At 44.6% G+C, this 21,645-nt stretch overlaps 1 long non-coding RNA gene across 1 annotated transcript in view; it reads right to left on the bottom strand.

Moving 5' to 3' along the window:
* The window catches only part of LOC138511285 (uncharacterized), a 57,690-nt gene that overhangs the window by 4,881 nt on the left and 31,164 nt on the right, over positions 1-21,645 (bottom strand). The gene's annotated exons all lie outside the window — the stretch shown is intronic.

The following is a 21,645-nucleotide window of genomic DNA, read 5'->3' as shown; positions in this document are numbered from 1 at the left end:
TTAACTGAGGCAACTAGGGAATGGCTTTGGTTAGCTTGCATGTGGGGGACCCGCACGAGCTTTATATTAGCACTGTGTAGACTGCTAGTAATTATAAACAATGAACTTGAGAAGATGTTTCACAAGAAAGACGAGCAGCCTACCTGCTGAGGCTAATAAGAAAATAATGGTAGCCGTTTCTATAAAGCACATTTGAGCTACTGCTAGAATATGGTATGTTAATCCTTGGTAAATCGGTTTTCTCTATTCATAACCCCTCCTAGAAATTGAATTCCTTTATTATTGGTTGAAATGAATATGGTGATTTTGAATTTAATTGCAAGTGTGACAATGAAGTTCCACCATTTTGTGTTGTCTACCGATTGAACCCTTGTAAAAATAGGTAAATGAGAAGTTGTTGAAATTGCGTTATTATGATGGATAAGAAATGCATCACGTTGACTTATTGTCCTGACTTAAATGTATATAACTCGTGCCTATCACCTAAATGGAATAGTACATGAAAGGAAACAAATTGCCACATCGATATTTTAGAGGTGATACATAAAAATGTACTTTTATTGTTATCAATAAAAAAATATATTTTTATAAGATATGTTGAATTGCAGAAGTGAAACACAAAAAAAATGTCTTCCTACTGTATTATAACAAGAAAAACTTAATTTTTATGAAAGTTGTGAAAGTTTGTTGATCGAACTAATAAAACAACGGTTTGAAATTAAAAACATTTTTTTAAAAAAAATGGGAAAAAAAGTGACATTTGGCTGAAGCCTGGCTTAAAGAGATTGAATTCTGCCCAGCAACTACCCCCGACAGGAGTTGAAACTTGCCCAGCAACTGCATTCACAGGCCTGGCCTGTCTTCTCCTGCCCCCACCAAAAGTAGATTACACCTCTCTGATTGAATTAGGGGAGGGATACCTGAGACTGCAAGAAACAGAACAATGAACTTTACTTGGCTCAGGCAAATGCTAAATCAGGGGGTCGTAAATGGCTTCCTCCCGGAAGGAAATGGGAGGGGCACTGCCTCTGTGAGCCAGCCGAGCTTGGAGGAAGTGGACGAACAAGGAATTCCCCATGTGCTTTGGGACCTAAACCACACCCATCTGGACCAGAGCATAATTTTAGAAAGATGGATAAATCATAGTACATAATTGTCAAAATGATATCAATAATATCATCATTCCTGTGATTTTTCTGTGCACATTTTAAGAGGTGTTAGGACTCTGTGGTATGTTCTGGGGGGTAGTAGCAGAAAATAGGGTATTACTCCAAATGTATGTATGTTAAAAATCTGACACTTCATCATCTGATGCCCATATTCCTTGCGCACATTTGTGTAAATTCTGGAAAAGTTTGGAGGTTGTGTCTGGATGACAAGGGCAGAATTCTGTCAGAAGTGAACACAACATCTTACAAAGTCAGGGATCGATGGTTTGGTGCTACAGAAAAATGTTAACTGGACATATAATATCAGAAAAATTGTACATAGATAAATATGCATTTAAGTCAAAAATAGATTTGTGTGCAAAGTGACAAGGGGAGTGTTCTTTCTGTATGCCATAAAAAGGATGCCGGATGACTCACAATTCAGTTCCCCAGTCAGGCGACAGAGAATCCTATAGCCTATCAGGATCCTCAGAGGGTTGGGCATAGAAAGTCAGCCTTCCCACCCACTTTCAAAAGACATAAAAAGACTCACTGAAACCCAGGTAGGGACTGCTCTTTCCACTTTCTTGCGAAGCACTTTGACGGACGACTTCAAATCCAGACAATATTCAGAGACCAAAACTTAGAAAACCAGACTCCAGATTCCAGAACTTTTTATCAGAAAGGCCTAGTCCACAAGCATCCTTTCCAGAGGCCTCAGAATCCAGCAACCTAACCAATCTATTCAACAGCCAGGCGAGCTGTGTGATTCTGGCTAGAACCCTGTGACAAGAACTGTTGCCAGACCAGAACCAGAGATCTGTGCAGTGCCGAGACCAGAACCAGAGATCCAGAACCGCCGACCAGACCGCTGTGCAGTGCCAAGAACTTTTGCCAGAACCAGAGGTCCAGACCAGCAGAGCAGAGAGAACCGCAGCTAACCCTGTTGACCAGATCTGTGACGAGGCCCATTACTTCCAAAATTAGGAGTGAGTATCCAGCCAGAGCTGTACAAACCAATCTCCTAGCTTAAAAATAATCTAATTCAAACCATTTCCACCTATTTAGAAATGCATAGAAATTGTGTGTCCATCCTGTGATTTCAAACCTGTGAAAGTGTCAATTGCCATTCTGAATCATTACTTTATTTCTGAAAATCTACCTCCACAAAATCGTCAGTATCTTTTGAACCGAGATTAAACTTTCATTTTAAAGCTAAAATCCTCGGCTTCCCAACAAGCCTAAAACCGACTTTCTACTCCTTATAGTTTTTCCGTAATCGCGCTTTACACACTCGGAAAAAGTGCAGCAAATTGAAAACTAGCTCAATCTCCACCTGTCAAAAATCGCTGTCTTTTGCTTCCATTGCTGAAATTCATTTTCAACCTGATAATCCATCATGAATCATTGCTAGTGTTGACCTGAACTAATCTTAAGTAGCTATCACCTACCCTGAATCTCCTATAGGGAATTAAAATAATTTTTACCGTATTTTGACTTCCTTTGAAAATCACATTTAAAGTATTTTTGCCTGTGTTTTAAAAGCATGCTGGTTGCTCTAAGCTTGCAGGGGGGAACTGAATTGGTATTGCATTTGATTGTATTCCTGAAAATTGTGTGCTCCCCTTCCATCTCCTTATATTGCATAGGGGGGAGTGAATTGTCAAAAGAAAAAGTGATCATATTATCTCTTGTGGAAACCATCTCAGTTATTTCTGTGCTGCATTCTTTTCCATCATTGCATTTCCTTGAACCCATAAAAGCATTCTCAGCTACCTTATCCTCTCTATACCAACTCCTAAGTAATTAAATAAGTGTGCAAGTGTAATATTATCCATTGTTGATCAACATTATCTTCATAAGTGTGCTATCAAATATTAATTTATTTATAAAAGTGTGATATATATATATATCTTGTCTAATTTGTAAAATAAATCTTTTAATTTGCAAAACAAACCTACTTCTTGGCTCAGTGAGGTCAGGGGGATTCAAAGAGAGGGGTGTTATACAAGGGTTTATCATCCAGATCTATGAACGTGTCATAAAAATATATAAAGAAGGGCTTTCATTGGGCATCCCAGACTAGGCACTGACTTAGTTGGAGTACTGAATTGAAGTCTCTTAACAATACACAGCATTCATGAAAGGAAAATGAACACTCTCACTTACAGAGATCCATGTAGTGTAATGAAACCGAAAACCCCAGCATGTGCATGCAGTTGCACTGTAATATATCCAGGTATCCTTACGGTTAAATGGAGTTCAATATAGCAAATCACATTCATTGGGTTTTAGTGCTAGTCACAGTTGTAGCCTGGAGGTCCGTGAAAGCACAGATTTACAACCCAAAAGTCCCAAGATCATGCAGAGAGGTATGCCTCTCATTACACTGTCTCCTGCCAAACAATATATCCAGGTCTATAAAAAGACCTTATTTATAGAATGTGCCATTATAGCAGGCAACCATCACCCTTGGAGCATGGAATTATGCTCTGAAGTACAACATATATATTATATATTATCTATGAAAGGTAAACAGTTCTGGTAGGAAACATTGTCAATGCATACTATGCTTATTAAAGCATATCAATAGGTTTCTTTCAGTATGTGTGATATCAAAATAGGAAGAAGAAATTACATCACACATGGAAAGTCAAACATGGGTAGCATGCAAAATCCATGAACTCTCAGGACCAAACTGTAAAACGTGATCATGCACAAGCAGATGTACATTTTATATTCATGCTTGTATGCATGCATGTTTTCGAAAGCAATAATCCACGTATTATTGACAGCAGTGAAATAAGGAAATACACTGATAATTAAAGTGTGTTTGGTGATCTGCATGCATGGGACAAACCTGGAGGAAGAGTTGCAAAAGCTACAGTATTAGCACTGGCATTTAATCAAGCTAAACATTATATGAGTAGGATGTGTGATGTCTACTATACTTCTCTGATTGATTATAGTGTTCTAATTTATGTTTATATATTACCTTTCAATCTATACATGATTACACTATATTGCAGCTAGCAGAACAAATCCATGTTCTGCACTACTTTACATGCACATTTCCAGATATCGCTGTGAATGACACACACATGTCAATTTCATTATAAGAAATTATGTGTGGTATAAAAAATGTAAAAGTATGCAAGAAACAACAAATTGCATGTCTGTTTATAGGTTTTTAAGTATTTCATTATCATTTTCTATTCATAGTGTAAGAATAACTATAGATTAGGACAATTTGGAAACTATCACCATTGAAACGTTTAATGAAACTTTTGAACTTTAACTTTTAACATACCCTTGTAAAGGGCAGTTTCTTTTGCTTGAAGTCCTTTCCTGCTAATTCAAGCTCTTTGGAACTTTTATCTTTGTCTTTCTGAGTGCCATCTTTCCCTTTAGAAAAATGGGACATTCTCTTTCACATCAATTTCCCTATTTAGAAGTAAAAGACAACAGCCTCACTATTAGGATGTACGTAATAGTGCTCTAGCAAATGGTACTTTGGCTGCCAGGTACAAAGAAAACCCACAGCCAATCACATGCCAACCCCTCCCACCTTCCATAAGACAATGAAGAAAATGAATTCTGAAAAGCAAACGAAGCTAAAAAAAATCTCCAAATATAACTGAAAAAAAGATAGAATGGGCATTAATGCATTAGGACACAGCCTAATCCATGAAGCTGATCCAAGACTAAGGGGTCATTCCGAGTTGGGCGGTAAGGGTTTACGGGCACCGGTAAGGATGCCGGTGCTGGTAAACCCATTCCGCCCTATTCCGAGGTCCCTTAGCGGATCCCAGCAGGAACGGTTGGTCTGACCAGCCGTTCTCTGTGGGTCCCATTAAGGGACCTTGGAGCTAATAACAGGCCCGCAATTTGCGGGCCGGTTATTAGTGCGTTCCCCATTCCCATTGAGAGCTATGGGGGCTCAATGGGAATGGTTTACTGAATGGGGACTTTCCGGATCCTCCAAGGTCGGAACGACCCGGTAAATTCCCATTCAGTCAGACCGGACCCGGGTTTGAAAGCACCTCCAAACTCGTAATGACGCCCTAAAACTGTTTGTCAATGCCTCTTTTCCACAGGATTTCAGTGAAAGGAACAGATAACAGAGAGTCTACACTTCGCTGAAGAGAGGGCAGGAGCCCTGCTCCCTTCTTCGCTCCTATTCACCTATGAGGCAGAACTACACCCGATGATCGTACCTGCTACGCTGCTCCGTCTCGTGCCAGATGAGCCCTCTGAATCTAAGGCTGCCATGAAACACAGTGAGCCCGCATCTTGCTAATCATTCATCTGTCTATTTACATTTAGTGCTTTCTTACTCAAATTCAGCGTGGAACGAAGCGGCTGCTTCTAAAATGGTTTGTAAACTCCAGTTTCAGGCTTTTTACTGGTTGCTAGGCAACCAGGCCTCGTCTTCCTCCAATCCGATTTGTGGCTGGCGAACGCCAGCACACGACAAAGGGCAGACTAAGGCTCTGTTTGCTTCCTGTGTCCGGTCAAAGATTCTACACTTCGCTGAGGAGAGGGCAGGAGCCCTACTCCCTTCGCTGCTTTTCACCTAGGAGGCACAACTAGACCCGATGATCGCACCTGCTACGCTGCTCTGTCTCGACCTCCACGTGCCTGGTGAGCCCTCTGAATTTAAGGCTGACATGAAGCACACTGAGCTTGCATCTTGCCAATCATTCATCTGTCTATTTACATCGAGTCCTTTTACTCGAATTCAGCATGGAACGAAGCGCCTGATTCTAAAATGGCCGCCATTGGTAAACTCCAGTTTGAGGTTTACGGTTTGCTAGGCAACCAGGCCTCGTCTTCCTCCAATCCGCTTCCCCGACTGGCGAACGCCGGCACACGACAAAGGCCAGACTACGGCCCTGTTTGCGTCCTGTGTCTGGTCAGAGATTCTACACTTTGCTGAGGAGAGGGCAGGAGCCCTACTCCCTTCTTCCCTCCTTTTCACCTAGGAGGCACAACTAGACCCGAAGATTGCATCGGCTATGCTGCTGCGTCTTGACCTCCACGTGCCTGCTGAGCCCTCTGAATCGAAGGCTGCCATGAAGCACAATGAGCCCGCATCTTGCTAATCATTCATCTGTGTATTTACATTGAGTGCTTTCTTACTCGAATTCAGCGTGGAACGAAGCACCTGATTCTAAAATGGCTGCCAGTCTGTAAACTCCAGTTAGAGGCTGTTTACTGGTTGCTAGGCAACTAGGCCTTGTCTTCCTCCAATCCGCTTCGCCGGCTGGCGAACACTGGCACACAACAAAGGCCAGACTAAGGCCCTGTTTGCGCTCTGTAGCGCTTAGCTGCCACCCTCTCATATATCAGTGAAAGGTAGGCCTCCTATCTCTATTCGTACATTCTTCAATCAACCAACTAACTTGCATTCACCTGCCGACCAGTGCTAGCTAAATGTGTTAGCCATGCCTTTGCCCCTCGTTTAACCGCTGATCGTCTACAAACTACAACAAACACATAAAACTCATCTAGAAACACTTTCAGAAACGCGTGTCAAATGCTGCACCCTTTACGTTGCTCTGAATAACCAAATGCCTGTTCATCCAACTATTCACACATTGCACACAATCATAACTATATTGCTAGTATATTTATCTGCACCTCTTCTCTAGTATATGGCATTGTTTCTCTTCTACCTCTCGCCTGTAACTGCTGTGGCAACTGTACCCTTCCCGAGTACTTGAGATGCATTGTATTCATCCTTCGCGTATTGTAAATTGATCATTGTCTATAGCCCAACTCTAATTTTGAACGGTCCATTTTCACCCTGCCCTACCGCGCAACTGCCAATGACATCTGAATAAGTTTATACCTGTGCCACGTTTAGATCTGTGCAAGTAATGCACCCTACCACTCATAATTGCCCTTAGCCATATTTCAACTTTATTTTTTGTCACAAGGGGGTTTGATGTAAATGGAACAAGTGTACGTAGAGTTATACTAGCATATTCAGGACAATACGCTGAATATATGTAGTGTTATGTTCACTATGCCAATTCGAAAATGATACCACTCTATTATCTTACTTGTTGCCTTACCTGTTAGCCCCCTCCCTAGCACTACCAACAACCACAGTGGAAATGCTGATCCTTACGTCACTCCTTAGACTAGCAATTCCAGCTTTACTAGCTAATCTCTACCTGGAGATCTCGCAATACCCCACTACTTCCATGGACCCACCTTGTTCAGCTGGTGCGTACATCCACCTGGCTAATGGACTAGCCCACCTCCAATGCGCTCGGCACCACCCAATTTCCTGCCCCATGCCATTCCTTAATAAGGCCGCATCCTTCCCTCCCCACTCACCCTGAACCACCATCACACCTATCAATAAGGTCCAGACCACTGCAGACCCCGTACAAATTAACATTGCCGATACCCTAGGGCCCGAAAATGGCTTTAATGGCCTCTCTCCACAAGAATTGAACCTAACCTGCCTAACGCAGCCACAACTAAAATTCATACTGACCCAGTACAACTAACGCCATCAGAACCTTTCACTGGCCAATCAAGAAGAAACTGTTTATCCTCTTGTGATACGCACAAGATGCACATGAAAATCATATCTCAAATGAACCCTAATATTATCTATTGCCTACCCCTTAGATCCATCCCTAAGCATTTAAACACTGCCCAAGGTTTTCCGACACCTCATCTAACACAACCTGTCACAGGCCTACAGAGAAGAAACAGACTTTACTCTCGCTTATATAGGGCATTCGTGAACAAACCCCATCTGCCAGTTGCCCATCAACCTCTGGACAATACTGCCATTGCTCAACAACCTCAAGCCAATACCGCCACCTCTCAACCCAATATTACTAATGATTCTAGTGATATCACAACTACTATTACCAAGCCAAACAACCCTCACACGATTTCACTAAAAGGAGCCTTCACTAAAACCAGCTCTATAACAGCTCACACCTTAGATATTGCAGATAACATAAAAGTGAACGACTTAGAGTTCCTAGCAGTCTCGGAAACTTGGCTCCACACAGCCTCTGTCCCCCTTCTATCTCTAGCTATCCCAGAAGACTATACCATCTATAGAAAAGACAGAGCCACTGCAAGAGGAAGAGGAATAGCACTATTAGCTAAAGACACCTTGGACATCAGAATATCCCCTGAACTAACTTTCACATCAGGTGAAGCCATGATTGTAAAAATATCACTTACATCTACCTGCACACTCACACTTCATATCATCTATAGACCTCCTGGTACAATCTCTACCTTTGAAGATGATATCATGGCACTTACGGCCCACAACTCAAAACCACACTCTAAAGCGATAATTATGGCCAATTTCAATTTAGGATTGCTCGACCCTTTAGATCCAAATGCAAGCCTCTTGGTGAGCTCTCTAGAAGCCCAAGGATTTACACAAAAAATTACAACACCTACCCATGATAAAGGGCGTACCTTGGACGGGCTAGCTGAGACTAATTACTCTAACTTCATCCAGTCTAATACTCCCTCACCATGGTCATATCACAACATTATCTTATTCACTACTATTACCACCAAAGATCTGAAAAATAATTACCCAACCATGTTAGCGCCATCTAGGAATCTGAAAAATATCAACAAAGACAATATGCCACCTCTACTCATCCCCATCCTAAATTCACTGCGCTCCGACTGTAACCCGTCAACATTAGTCAGCCACTATAACAAAATGATATCAGCAGCTATGTAGAAAATTGCCCCAATAAAAAGTAAAAAATCTAAACCTCCAGCACACATCAACCCATGGTTTACCCCTGAACTTAAAGCCCTGCGGTATCAAAAAAGATCAGAAGAAAACAAATGGATTAAAACACCATCTCAAGAAAATAAAACTTGTTCAAAGCCATAGCCAAGAACTATAAACTTGAAACCATTAAATCCAAAAGTGAAGTCTATAATCTTAGAATCCTAAATGCCCAATCTAACACCAGAGAGCTTTTCACAATCCTCAGGGAACTTGAATCCCCAGCTTCCACAAGTGATCATACCATTAAAGACGCACAATGGTGCTCTAATACCCAGAATGCCCTGGCTGACAAAATCTCACTCTTACAATCCAAAATTGAACAAAAAAAATCTAAACTCAAACTCAACCCAACCTTACCACCCACAGATTCTCTAATAGATACCCCTAAAGTAACTAAACTCTCTTTTACTCCACTTACTATGCTAGACACAATAAATATTATCAAAAGTTTAAAACCTTCCAGATGCAAAGGAGTCACGTGTCCTGCAACTGTGGTAAAAGACGTCATCGGAACTTGCACCATTTATCACCAACCTCATTAATAATTAATTTGCCTTGTAAGCGGATTCAATTCAACACTACAGCTAAGTCAATGCCTAGTCTGGGATGCTGAGGGAAACCCTTATTGATATATTTTTATGTCCAGTTCGTTTACTCTGGATGACAACCCTTATATAACACCCCTCTCTTAGAATCCCCCTGACCTCACTGAGCCAAGAAGTAGGTTTGTTTAGCAAATTAAAAGGTTTATTTGAAAATTAAACAATATATATCTATCACACTTTTATAGTAAATTAATATTTGATAGCACACTTGTGAAGATGATAGTGATCAACAATGGATAATGTTACAGTGGCACACTCTTTTTGATGGCTTAGAAGTGATATAGAGAGGAAAAAGTAGCTGAGAATGCTTTTATGGCTTCAAGGACAATGCAATGATGAATAAAAATGCAGTACAGAAAATAAACTTGATATGACTTCAATAAAAGACAATGTAATCACTTTTCTTTGACAATTCACCCCCCCACACCCTTTATGCAAGGTAAAGAGATGGAAGATAAGCACACAGTTCTCAGGAATGCAATCAAATATAATTCAGTTCCGCCCCCCTAGCAAGCTTAGAGGAAAACAGGTAGAAATTTTAAACACAGGCACACAATGCTTTGAATGTGATGACAATGAAGTGGGAAATGTGCTAAAATGATTTTAATTCCCTCTAGAGGTTCAGGGTGGGTGACAGCTACTTTGTATTAGTTCAGGATCACTTTAGCAATGCTCTATGAATGATTGTCAGGTTGCAAACGAATTTCAGCAAAGGAAAGCAAGGACAAATATTTTTACACGTGGCTGAAATTAAGCAAAATGTCAAATCGCAGCAAATTTAGTCGCGTGCGTCGAGCGCAATTACAGAGGGAGTATGAGGAGTAGCAAATCGGTTTAGAGCTCCGGAGATACGGACGATTTTGTGAAGGTAGTTTTTCAGAAATGAAATCACAGTTTCAGAATGACAGATGACAGTTTTCAGTTTTAAAGATGACAGAATGACATGATTCTAGGAGGCAGTTCTAATAGGTCAAAATAGTTTGGATTAGATTATTTTAAACTAAGAGATTGGTTTTGGCACAGTGCTAGCTGGGTACTCACACTAGATTTTGGACAGGAATGCGACTTCGTCACGGATCGGGTCAACCGGTTGGACTGGACTCCTGGCGGTTCTCTCGCCACGGACAATCTCTGCCTGGTTCTCCTCACAGCGATCTGGGTCAGCTCTGCTAGCGGCACTGCACAGCGGTCTGGATCTCTGGTTCTGACAAAAAGTTCTTGGCACTGCACGGCGGTCTGGTCTCTGGTTCCGGGTACAGCTCTGCTTTCTGGGTGTTTCTGGCACAGGGTTTTAGCCAGAATCAGACAGCTCAATCCGGCTGTCTGAATAGTTTGGTTTGGTTGCTAGGTTTTGAAGGCCTGCTGATAGGAGTTCAGCTGTTGGGTTCTAGAGTTCTTGGAGTTTCTGGATGTGAAGTCTGAAATCAGGATTTGGAGTTGTCTGTCAAAATGCTCCGCAGAAAGTGAAAAAGAAAAGTCCTATCTGGCTTCCAGTGGCTCTTTTTATGTGTTTAGAAAGTGGCTGGGTCAGCTAATTCCGCATGCCCAACCCTCTCAACTTATCATTGGCCAGTTCCTCCTCTCTTCCTTGATTGGGGGAAGGAAATGGAGTGTCAGAGTGATGTCACCCATTTATGATCTATTGAAGAACGCACCTTTACTTTTGCTTAGAACATCATTTTTCATAACTACCCATCCTTCCCAGATACACAGTTGTTTGACATTACATGTACATATTACATATTACTTAAGGTCCATGCTTGTTCAACTCTGATCTTCCTGGGGGCTTGCATTCAAAAATGACAGTTTATTGTCATTTTTAGTTGGTTTACAAATGTTAAATCTGTATAAAAAATTACACAAATGTACACCCTCCTTCTAGACACATTCCAGTAATTTACTTGGTTTCTAGCATAAACCCAGTGTCTGTAATATCAATAAATAGCGGGGTTTTGCCTCATAACATGGTACAAAGTTGAATCAAGTCTTGAATTGTGGGTACATTTCTTAGATTAAGGTTCTCCAAATTGCACATTTTTGTGAGCTTAATACAATATTTTAGAAGCATTTAACTTAAACATATATTTGCTGCAATATGAATCCACAAAAGTGTCTGGGTCCGCCCCCAGAAACTTGGGAGTACCACATGTCTCTCCTCTCCCAGGCAGGGCTCGGTTTACAGTCCACACTGAAAATCAACATACCCCATTCAAGGGAGAGAGTCTTTTGGGTCGGCTGAGGTCAGCAGGCCAGGGGGCCACTCTGCATTTGGTTAGCATGTCCATGTGATCTCCTGGGCTGTTGTGTGGGTCTCTGAGGTGAGAAGGTTTCCCAGCCTCTTGGCCTGTTAATGCAATCAGATTGTCTCTGGGAACAGCAGGTGGTTAAGAGTTTTAATTAACCAGCAGGCCTTTGAAGTTTCCAGCTGTCTCAGGAGGCTGATTATCTTCTGAAGTAGCAGTTCTCCTGTCAGAGTTTAGACCACTAGTGCCGGTTTGTGGACAAAGATGGTACTGCACCCATTTTTGGGATCTGTCTTGAATTAATGCATTTCAATAGAGTGGTCTTTTGCTTGATAGTATAGGATCCTTGCTTAACATTGTTTTGATGGCATCCTTACAGTAGAGTGGTGATGTGGAACCCCCCACAAGAAGGTTGTATCTTTAGAGTGGTCTTGTGCCCATGATTTTAGCAACTTTTTGACATCAATAAAAACGGATTTTGAACAGAACCATCTTTCTTTGCACTGGTGGGTGGCAGATTAGGTGACCATTTTGGTGTGTGCAAACTGCGCGGTTCTCCTGGATTCTGGCGCGAATGTGGACGGCGACAGCTCATCCCCACATCTACCCAGTCTATTGATTTAGTTTGTTCTGGGATAGAATATTGGGCGGTGACAGCTCATCCCCACAACTACCCAGTCTATTGATTCAACATGGGTCAAAACCCTTGACAATCCCCCCCGCCCGACTGTGCTTTGATTTGGAGTTGAGGGGAAGTTGGGTGCAAAGGATGTTTTGGATCCACGCACTGGTATGTCCGCATCATCTTCTTCCAATTCTGTAGATGGCACAGTTCAGCATCTTTTCCTCCATCCGGTTGGATCGATCAGTTCTCCTCGCTGGTCCTGATGGGAATATTGGGCGGTACCCCGGACCCCTCGGATCTCTGCTCCCGGTCCCCGGATCGTTCTCCTTGGTCAGTCTCCATGGTTTCATCTCTCCTAGGATGATAAAGCAAAAGCGGCAATACCTATTCGTAGACATTTCTCCCCCACTATTGATATAGTGGGGCGGCATGTACATTTTATAAATCAAGAGACATAGCTTTCTTATTTTGAAAAACAAGATATAATTCAAAGACAGTTGCCTACAAGAATCATAAGATTTTAGAGAACATATGGGGGATATTTTAGGGTTGGAACTGAACTAATCTGGAGCGGTCCCCTCTGGTATTGCAGAGGATTCCTCCAGTTGCTGCAGAGTGTGCCTGGGATGGCAACACTTTAGCTGATTAATATGGACCCACTTGTCTTCCCCTTCCGCCAAACTGCCTTTGGGGATGCAGATCTTATAGGCTACAGGGGAGATCTTGTCTATAATTTCAAATGGTCCCTTCCATGTAGGCAAACATTTTCGCTGTTTGGCCTGGTTCCTTTGGAAATTGTATAGATAGACCCGGTCTCCCACATCATATTCCTTCCTGGTGGTCTTCAGGTCGTAGTGGGTTTTCATGCTATCAGCTGATCTTTCTAGATTCCACTGAGCATAGGCAAAAGCATGCTGAAGGTGTTTCCTTAAATTCTCCACATACTCATGAGTTGTGGAGGCATTTACCAGTGTCTGCTCTTGGGTCCTGTAGAGCAAATGCTGGGGAAGCACCATCTTGCGTCCGGTCATCAACTGAAATGGTGATATTTTAGTTGTAGGTGAAGGGGTAGATCTGATGGCCATTAGGACCAGAGGTAATCGGATAACCCAACTTGACCCAGAATCTGCCACAAACTTTTTTAAGATGCTCACAATGGTCCGGTTGTAGCGTTCTACTGCCCCAGAAGAAGCTGGCCGGTAAGCAATATGTAGCTTCCTTTTGACCCCCAGTATCTCCCACATCTTTGTCATCACTTCACTGGTGAAGTGGCTACCCCTGTCTGACTCAATCCTTTGAGGTAGACCAAAACGTGAAAAGATGTGGTTAATCATCAGGGCAGCTGCTGTTTCTGCCTTGCAGTTTGGGGCCGGGAGACATTCCACCCACTTGGTAAACAAACATGTAACCGTCAACATGTACTTGTTTCCTCTAGATGAGCGAATCACAGAGCCTACGAAGTCGATTTGCAAATCTGACCATGGCAGTGTCATCCCCCTCTTTTGGAGAGCCGTCCGGTGTGTGAGGGATGTTGGCTGAAATTGTGCACACACAAGACACCCCTTCAAGTATTGGTCGAGGTCCTGCCCCATGTGTGGCCAGTATGCAACCTCTCTTAAGATTAAGATTTCCAATGTGGTGTGAAACCCCCTATGACCAGCGGTGGCCGCATCATGGGCGTGACTTAACATCAGGCTTCGGAATGAGGTAGGGACCACCCACTGATCATGGCCAGCTTGGGATTTCCTTACCAACAAACCGTCTTGGATTCGGAACATTTTTGGACATTTCATCAACACTCTTAGGTCCTCTTTCCCAATGTAATCGGTATCCGTCAGGGGAAAGTTCTCAGGGTCCTCAATGTGTTGGTAAAACTTCCCAATTATTGGATCCCCCTTCTGAGCTGTACTCAAATCAGCATCAGGGGTCTCCTTACTCCATTGTGCAGTTGAAAGATCATTGTGAGCATTTGTCCGGGACCTAGTGATAGCAGTGACCTGGATTTCCCCCAACAAGGACTCTGTTTCTATTAGATCCCCTTGGATGGCCCCGGTTTTGGCCAGCTGATCAGCTAAGTCATTTCCAGTTTTGTCTGGTCCCTCTACTTTGGAATAACCCTTGATCTTCTTCCAGTAGATGGTCATCCCATTCGAGGTGACCAGATCATCAATGTTTTGAATTAACTTCCCATGTTTCAAAGGTTTGTTGTTAGCACATAGCATGCCTCTGGTTTTCCAGTTAACTAGGTGCTCCACGAACCCGTTCCGTACATAATCCGAATCTGTGATTATAACCGGTTTGTGGAGTTGATGTTGGACAGCATTGAGGATGGCCTGATGCACAGCCATCACCTCTGCCACCTGACTACTTCGGGGACCAATTTTGTATCCAGCGGAGGGTTCTCTGGACTCATTCACCCATGCGTTCCCTACGCCGGCCACAAGTTCTTTTTCCCCGTTGTTGTCAACATGGTAAGAGCATCCATCCACATAGACAGTGGGCATTCCCTCACACTTGTCTTCTTCAAAGACTTTGTGTGGGGAATTAAGGTATGCCTCCATGTTGTCCTTGATTTTTAGACTTTCGTCCTCGAGACAGTTTTCTCTGGCACAATCATGCAAGTCAGCCAGACCTTGCGCGAGGGGACTCTTCTAGTTTTGGCCATATCTGACCTCCATAGGAAAGCCTTGCATTGACAGAATCCAGGAAGTAATTCGGGAATTACTCACATTTCCGGCCCGGATTCTGTCACTTTGGAGATATTGCAGAGGCTGGTGTGGAGTCTCCACTATGATGTGTTCCCCCTGGATGAACGGGCGGTAATTCTTCAATGCCCACACCGTTGCCAGGAGTGCCTTCTCACAATCGTTGAATTTTTCCTCCACAGAGGATAAAGTTTTGCTCGCATAGGAGATTACTTTATTGACCTTGTCATGCTTTTGGCATAATACTTCCGTCAAGCACGTATTAGAGAACCCTGTGTCCAGGAAGAACTCCTTGTTTCTGACAGGGTAAGCTAGGCAAGGCGCTTGTGAGAGGATTCTCTTGAGTTGTCTTACTGCCTCGGATTGTTCTGGACCCCATTCCCACTTGACCCCCCCTTCAAGAGATGAATCAGGGGTCTAGTGATCTCTGCGTAGCCTTCAATGAACTTTCTGCTGTAATTAGTCAGTCCAAGGAGGCTCCTTAGTTCCCGCAGTTGTGGGATCCTTCAGTTTCTGAAGTGCTTCCACTTTCTTTTCCTGGGGACAGAGACCCTGAGGGGTAATCTCATGCCCCAAGAAATTAACACGGGTTCTACACCACTGTGCTTTCTGAAAGGAAAGTTTTGCTCCGGCGGCCCTCAACTGCGTCAGAACATAACGGATCTCCGCTATGTGTTACTCCACAGATGAACTTTTGATGAGGACATCATCTACATAAGCCAGGTTACCCCTCGCACCCAGGTCGGGCATGGCCTTATGTAGGAAAATGTTGAATTCATTGCCAGAGTTGAGGTATCCGAAGGGAGTCCGGGTCCATGTGTACTGCTGGCCCCCAAAGGTAAAAGCCAGTTTATATTGGTCCTCCCTACTGACAGGCACTGTCCAGTATCCATTGATCAGGTCTATTGCAGTGAATACCTGTGACCCCTGAATCTGGGCCAACCCTTGGTCAATGTAGGGCAGAGGCCATCAGGAAGTATGGACCCGTTTGTTGAGCTCCCTAAGGTCAGCGCAGAGTCTCCACTGGCCGTTTGGCTTCAATATTCCCAGCACCGGATTATTGAAAGTGCTGTGGACTGGACGGATTATTCCCCGGGACTCAAGGTTCTTAATTATTTCAGTAAGGGACTCCATGGATGCGAGAGGCAAGCGATATTGCTTCACAAACACTGGAGTCATTCCAGGGTCCGTGGGAATTGTTGTGTGGATGTCAGTGCGACCACAGTCATATGAGTCTACCACAAAGATCTTGGAAATCCAAGAAAACTTGTTTCAACTTTTGCTTCTGTTCCAGAGTCACACAGGCATCAGCTAGGTTGACTCTCTCTTCCACCATCTGCCTGAAACCTGGAAAGACTTCTGGTTTGGCTATCTCAGCGGCCTCCTCCAGCTGGGTGGAGAAGTCCCTGGTCAGAGTGCTGATTTGGACTGGAGGCTTCAGGTGGGAAAGGCAGCCCTCATGGACCTGGAAAATCACCTCATCCCTTCTAAAGTCACAAGTCACATCTTCCTTATCATAAGGGCAAGAAGTGTACACCAGGAAGTTCCCCCCATGCCGGGTAAAGATCCTGTCTGGTGTTGTATTGTCATCACTGTCACTGTCAACACAGTCCTTGGGGATTGGTCCTAACAGTTCATTTCCTAAATCAATGGAGAAATGTCGGTCATCAACCGCCATTCCAATAATGGTGCCTGCGGCTAAAGTAATACTCTTTAAGTTGCTGTTATCCACCCCTATTGGAATGGTGTCATGTTCTATGTTGACTAATGGTGTTGGGTTTACCCCTAACCCTTACTGTTGAAGGAAAGCATTTAGTTGAATATAAGCATCAGGGTTTTTCAATTTGTGTCCTCTTTTAACTTTAACTTCCAGGGAGAATTGTCGGGTCCTTTCTGGGATGGTGTCTTCCTCTTTAATCTGAATTCGACCGCATAAGGTAGCAATTGAGCTGACCTAAATGCTTTTTCTGGATCATCAAAGCCCATGGGATTATCCGCTATTCGGGACCAAGCTTTGAAGTTTATTAGGTCCAGACTAATGGCAAAGCGATTGAGAATGTCACTGCCTAAGTAAAAGGCGGCAGTGACGTCTCGCACGACCCAACAATTATGGACTATGCTCTTTTTGCCAATGGAGATTTTGAGCATACACCTGCTTGGCAGGACATGTTTCGAATTGGGTGTTTCCAGATCCATTTCCCATTTGTCTATCAGTTTGAATGTGGGAATGGCTGGATCTTTTGGGAGTTGGCAGAACATGGCTTCGCTGATGAAGCTCTTACCGTCCACACACACTCGAGCGAGAACAGAGTCCTTCCCATCATTTAACTGAACAGGGATAAACAACTGATCTCCAATTTGCTGAATATCAGCCAGGCTCTGAGCTGATTTCACATCTTTCTGGACTATAGGAGTGAGAGTTTCTGATTGTGGATTAGTAAAGAATTTCAGAGTGTTTCCTTCCAGTGTGGAATACCACCTTAAACTGGAAGGAAGGTTGATTTTCAGAAATAGAGAGGACCCCCCATCACCAGTCTGTTGTTCTACTGCTATTACTGTCACGTCTGGAATCTGGTTGTTCTGGAAGTGAAATTCTACTTGGTCAGATTTTTGTTCAACCATGTGGCATGTGCCGTTTAAACTAACATGGTTGACACTCTGCTTTAATTTTATTGGTCGGCTAGGCTGGGTCCAGAGGACCTTGTTTACGCAATCTATTAGGGGTGACAACCTTCTCAGGAGGTCATTCCCTAGTAAACAAGGGGTGCCCTCTGGAGTTACTACTATGACCGGGTGTTTCACCTTGTGTCGCCCAATTTTAATGTCCAACTCTTCAGTCCCCTCGACGGGAATTTCCTTCCCCTCAAAGTTCTGAAGTTGTCCAGGAAAAAAGGTGAGGGGAATTTGGTACTTCTCCCCCCTACCTGAATTCAGTTCATCAAAGGCCCTTCTGGACAGGAGGGTAGCTTGACATCCAGTGTCCACCAGCGCCAAGATTGTACCCTGCCCCTGTACTTGTAGCGGGGCATAATATCTTCCCTCCTTCTCTTCAAGGGGACACAGATAATGTACATTTTTGGACAACTGGTGGGCCAATTTTTTTAGTTTTAGACATTGAGAGAGAAAAGATTTGGGCAGAATACTGTGGAGAGTCTTGGGAATCTGAAAGCAAATGTTGGCAATTTGATATGGTTTTGGGTTCCCCTGGTTCCAGTTCTGGGCCGCCCGCCCCTTTTTGGAGGCAGCCATCAGGATGGGTTTGACCCATGGGATTTTGGTATTGTCGGTTCTGGGATAGAATGATGGCCAGCGACAGCTTAATCCCCACATCTACCCAGTCTATTGATGCAGTTTTGGGTTCCCTTGGTTCCAGTTCTGGGCCGCCCCCCCCTTTTTGGAGGCAGTTACCAGGATGTGTTTGAACCAGGGGTTTTCGGTCTTGTTGGTTCTGGGATAGAATGATGGGAGGCGACAGCTCAATCCCCACATCTACCCAGTCTGGATTGAAATCCCTTGGGACCCATTTTTCCTTGGGAGGAGTTCCCCCATCTCTGAAGGAGAAGATCCTTTCCCCAGGATCCTCTTGGGATCCCTCTCCCTCAAATTGGAAGACCTGTACCTCCTCCACAAAATGGGTCTGTTTGGGTCCTTTGTTTCTCCTACCTCCTCTCTGCTCCTTGGGTGGCAGACCTTTAGGGGTAGGAGCTTTTGTTTCCGGTTCCTGGTATTCCAGGGACTGTTTACAAGTATGGAAGGAAGCTTCCTCCAAGGCTTTACACCCCCCTTCCCCTTGTGCCTCCTTCCTGGGAACCGTTGGGTTATCGGGGTGCTGTCCCCGTCATTGTTCTGGAGCACCAGGCCCAGAGTTTGGGGCATTCTGTGCTGGCATGCTCATCTGAGGGTTCTGTTGCGCCCTCAGCATGTGACCCAGATCCCGTGCCATGTTTTGGACCTGGCGCTCAAGCTGTGAAACCCGCTCAGGCTGATACGGGGCTCTATTTTCTCCCCTGGGCTGATCCCGGGAAGGGTAGCTATCCCTTCTCTGGTAATACCCCGGGTTGGGAAGATTTGGGTACCCCTCCACCCTTGGCCCCCCCTCTCCCAGATTAGGTTGTCTGGGCTCTAGGAATTTGGGAAAGAAGGATGGATGAGTTTGGGGCTGGAAACCTTGTGGATACCTGGGGAAAAAGTTCGGCCCAGGGTTTGGTGAATTTATGCCCTCTTGTGGGAAGTTTGGAGGGAAGTTCTCTGGGTTAGGTGCTTGACTGGATCCCCCCCACTTGGGCTGGAGGAGTCCACACATAACCCAGGATGGGTTGGTTTCCCTTGTAGCTGGGACTTACATAATCAGGGGAGCGAGGGACCCCATTTGTGGGACTACCTCCTTGACTCCCTGTCTGTGACTGGCCCGAGGGCCTTCTGGTGTTATTCTGGAGTTATTCTGCATAGGCAGGTTTTTAGGCCCCCCACATCTCCAAATCTAAAACGGGGGCAACCTTTACCTCCGCCACCTTGGCAGCAGCAGCGGTGCTGTTGGTTTTGGGGTTTTTCTGCGCATTACTTTTATTTTCTAGAGGCTTCTGCAACTCATAGATCCGGGTGGCTTGCTCAATGACCCAGTCTAAAGATCTTTTCTCATGAAAATCTCTCACGAGCTGGGTCATTATGTACTTGGGAAGAGCATGGAAAAATGTGTTGATGAATTCTCTGCTGTCCGTGCGCACCCTTCTGGTGGTCTGCGCAAAGGCACGCTTCAATTCTTGCACAAATTCTTGTGGGGCCTGATCCTCCCCACATTGCAAATTGTAGGCTGCCTTGTGAGCCTTTTGGGGATTTCTATGTACAGAAAAATGTTTCAAGATGGCCGCCCTATATGTGGACCATCTTGAGTGGTTTTGGTCCCCCAGTACCGCAAAGAAACTGGAGTATTCAGGGGAGAATGTCCATTTGACGTACTGGATGCAGCTACTGCTGTCCTTCAAATGGAAAGTCTCCATCATTTGCACATAGAGCTCCAAGTGTTCCCAAACAGAATACTTGGCGTTCTTAGGATAAGGCATGATGACACTCCTGATTGCCTTAATCTGTTTTAAGGGGTCCTTAAGCAAGGCCCTTTTCACCTTATTGGCCTTTTTGGTTCAGGTAACCCTGGTCCATTCATCCTCTGATTCAGAAGCACTGCTCCCAGAGGTGCCCGTCTGATCTTCCAGGTTTTCCCGGATACTGCAAGCCTGGGAATAGCTGGCAGAATGTGGGGACCTGGTCTCCTGTGTCCTGTGACGCTCAGAGGAGTCTTCAGATCCCTCCGTGCTACCAGGATTTGATGGGTGCCCCCCCACTGGCCTAACGGGGCAGAGGTTTTCAGGATGCCCTTGGTGGGCCTACTCTCCTGGGGTTCCCCACTAAATTGCACTGTACATAGGTGCCCATACCCGGATGCCCGCCCATCGATTCCTGGGTGGTACTGGCCTATGAGCCACATACTTTTGGCTGGGTAGTAATCTGCCATCCCTGTGGCCCTGTGCTCATGTGCGCCAGGGGACATGGGGGTGGCAGAGTCCAGGGACTGGGAGAGATGAAGGCCTCTGGTACTAGGGCTCCTGAGGTTATGCTCAGGCGTTTCCCTTTCCCAGCAAACCTCATCTCTATCAGCCCCTGCTCCCTGTTGCAATGCAAGAGCCTGCGCCTTCAGTTCCTCAGTTAAGGCCTTACTAGACTGTCATTCTCTCCTGCATGGCTACCTGTTGCTGGAGCCTATCATTGTGCTGGTAGAGAGCCTCATTCTCTCTCTGTGCCTCCTGATTGGTCCTGGAGTACTGGGCCAGTCTTTGCTGCAGGAGGGTTACCTCCTGAGTCCCATCCCTACTGGCCTGCTCCTTTATTGCCAGAGCCTCTTCCACCCTCCTGGTGTGCTCGAACAAGTTCTGATGCTCTTTTTGGAGGTCACCCAGCCCCTGGAGGGCCAAGTGATTTTCTTCAGGTTTTCTTTTTAAATGGCAGACTTCCTGGCCTAAGGTGTCCCTTTCCTGACTAAGAGTCTGCATCTGTGCCACCAGGTCGACCCTTTGCCTTTGAAGGGCACCAGCTTTCTGGCACTCCTGATCAAACTCTGCCTGGGTATCCAGGTCTTTCAGGATCAGTTTATTGCTCTCTGCCTTTTCCCTATCTAGGTGGCTTTGCAGGGTGACTACCTGCTCAGCACATGCCCTATTGAAATCTAATTGTTGCTCCAGCTTTTTCTGGCTCTGCAGTAGGGAATCCAAACCTTCTTGGTACTCCTTCTGCAAGGCCAGAAATCTGGTATCCTGGTCAGACTTTTCCTGTTGCAGGATAAACATGTCATCTTTGATTTTAATGAGATACTGTCTGCTCTCATTTTCTGACTCCTGGCTTCTGTGCAATCTCTACTCAGAAGAGACCAGGTCAGATTGGGCCTTCTCTAACGCGATCTGTTGCCTATTTGCCAGATCTTGGCCTTCAGCACATTTGTCCTGCATGGCTCCCATATATAGATACAA

This window comes from Ambystoma mexicanum, chromosome 6p (assembly GCF_040938575.1).
Source record: "Ambystoma mexicanum isolate Mex_15411 chromosome 6p, UKY_AmexF1_1, whole genome shotgun sequence".
NCBI classification, from domain to species: Eukaryota; Metazoa; Chordata; class Amphibia; order Caudata; family Ambystomatidae; genus Ambystoma; species Ambystoma mexicanum.
Note: the sequence above shows the minus strand (reverse complement) of the source record. Positions and strands in the feature narration are given on the sequence as shown.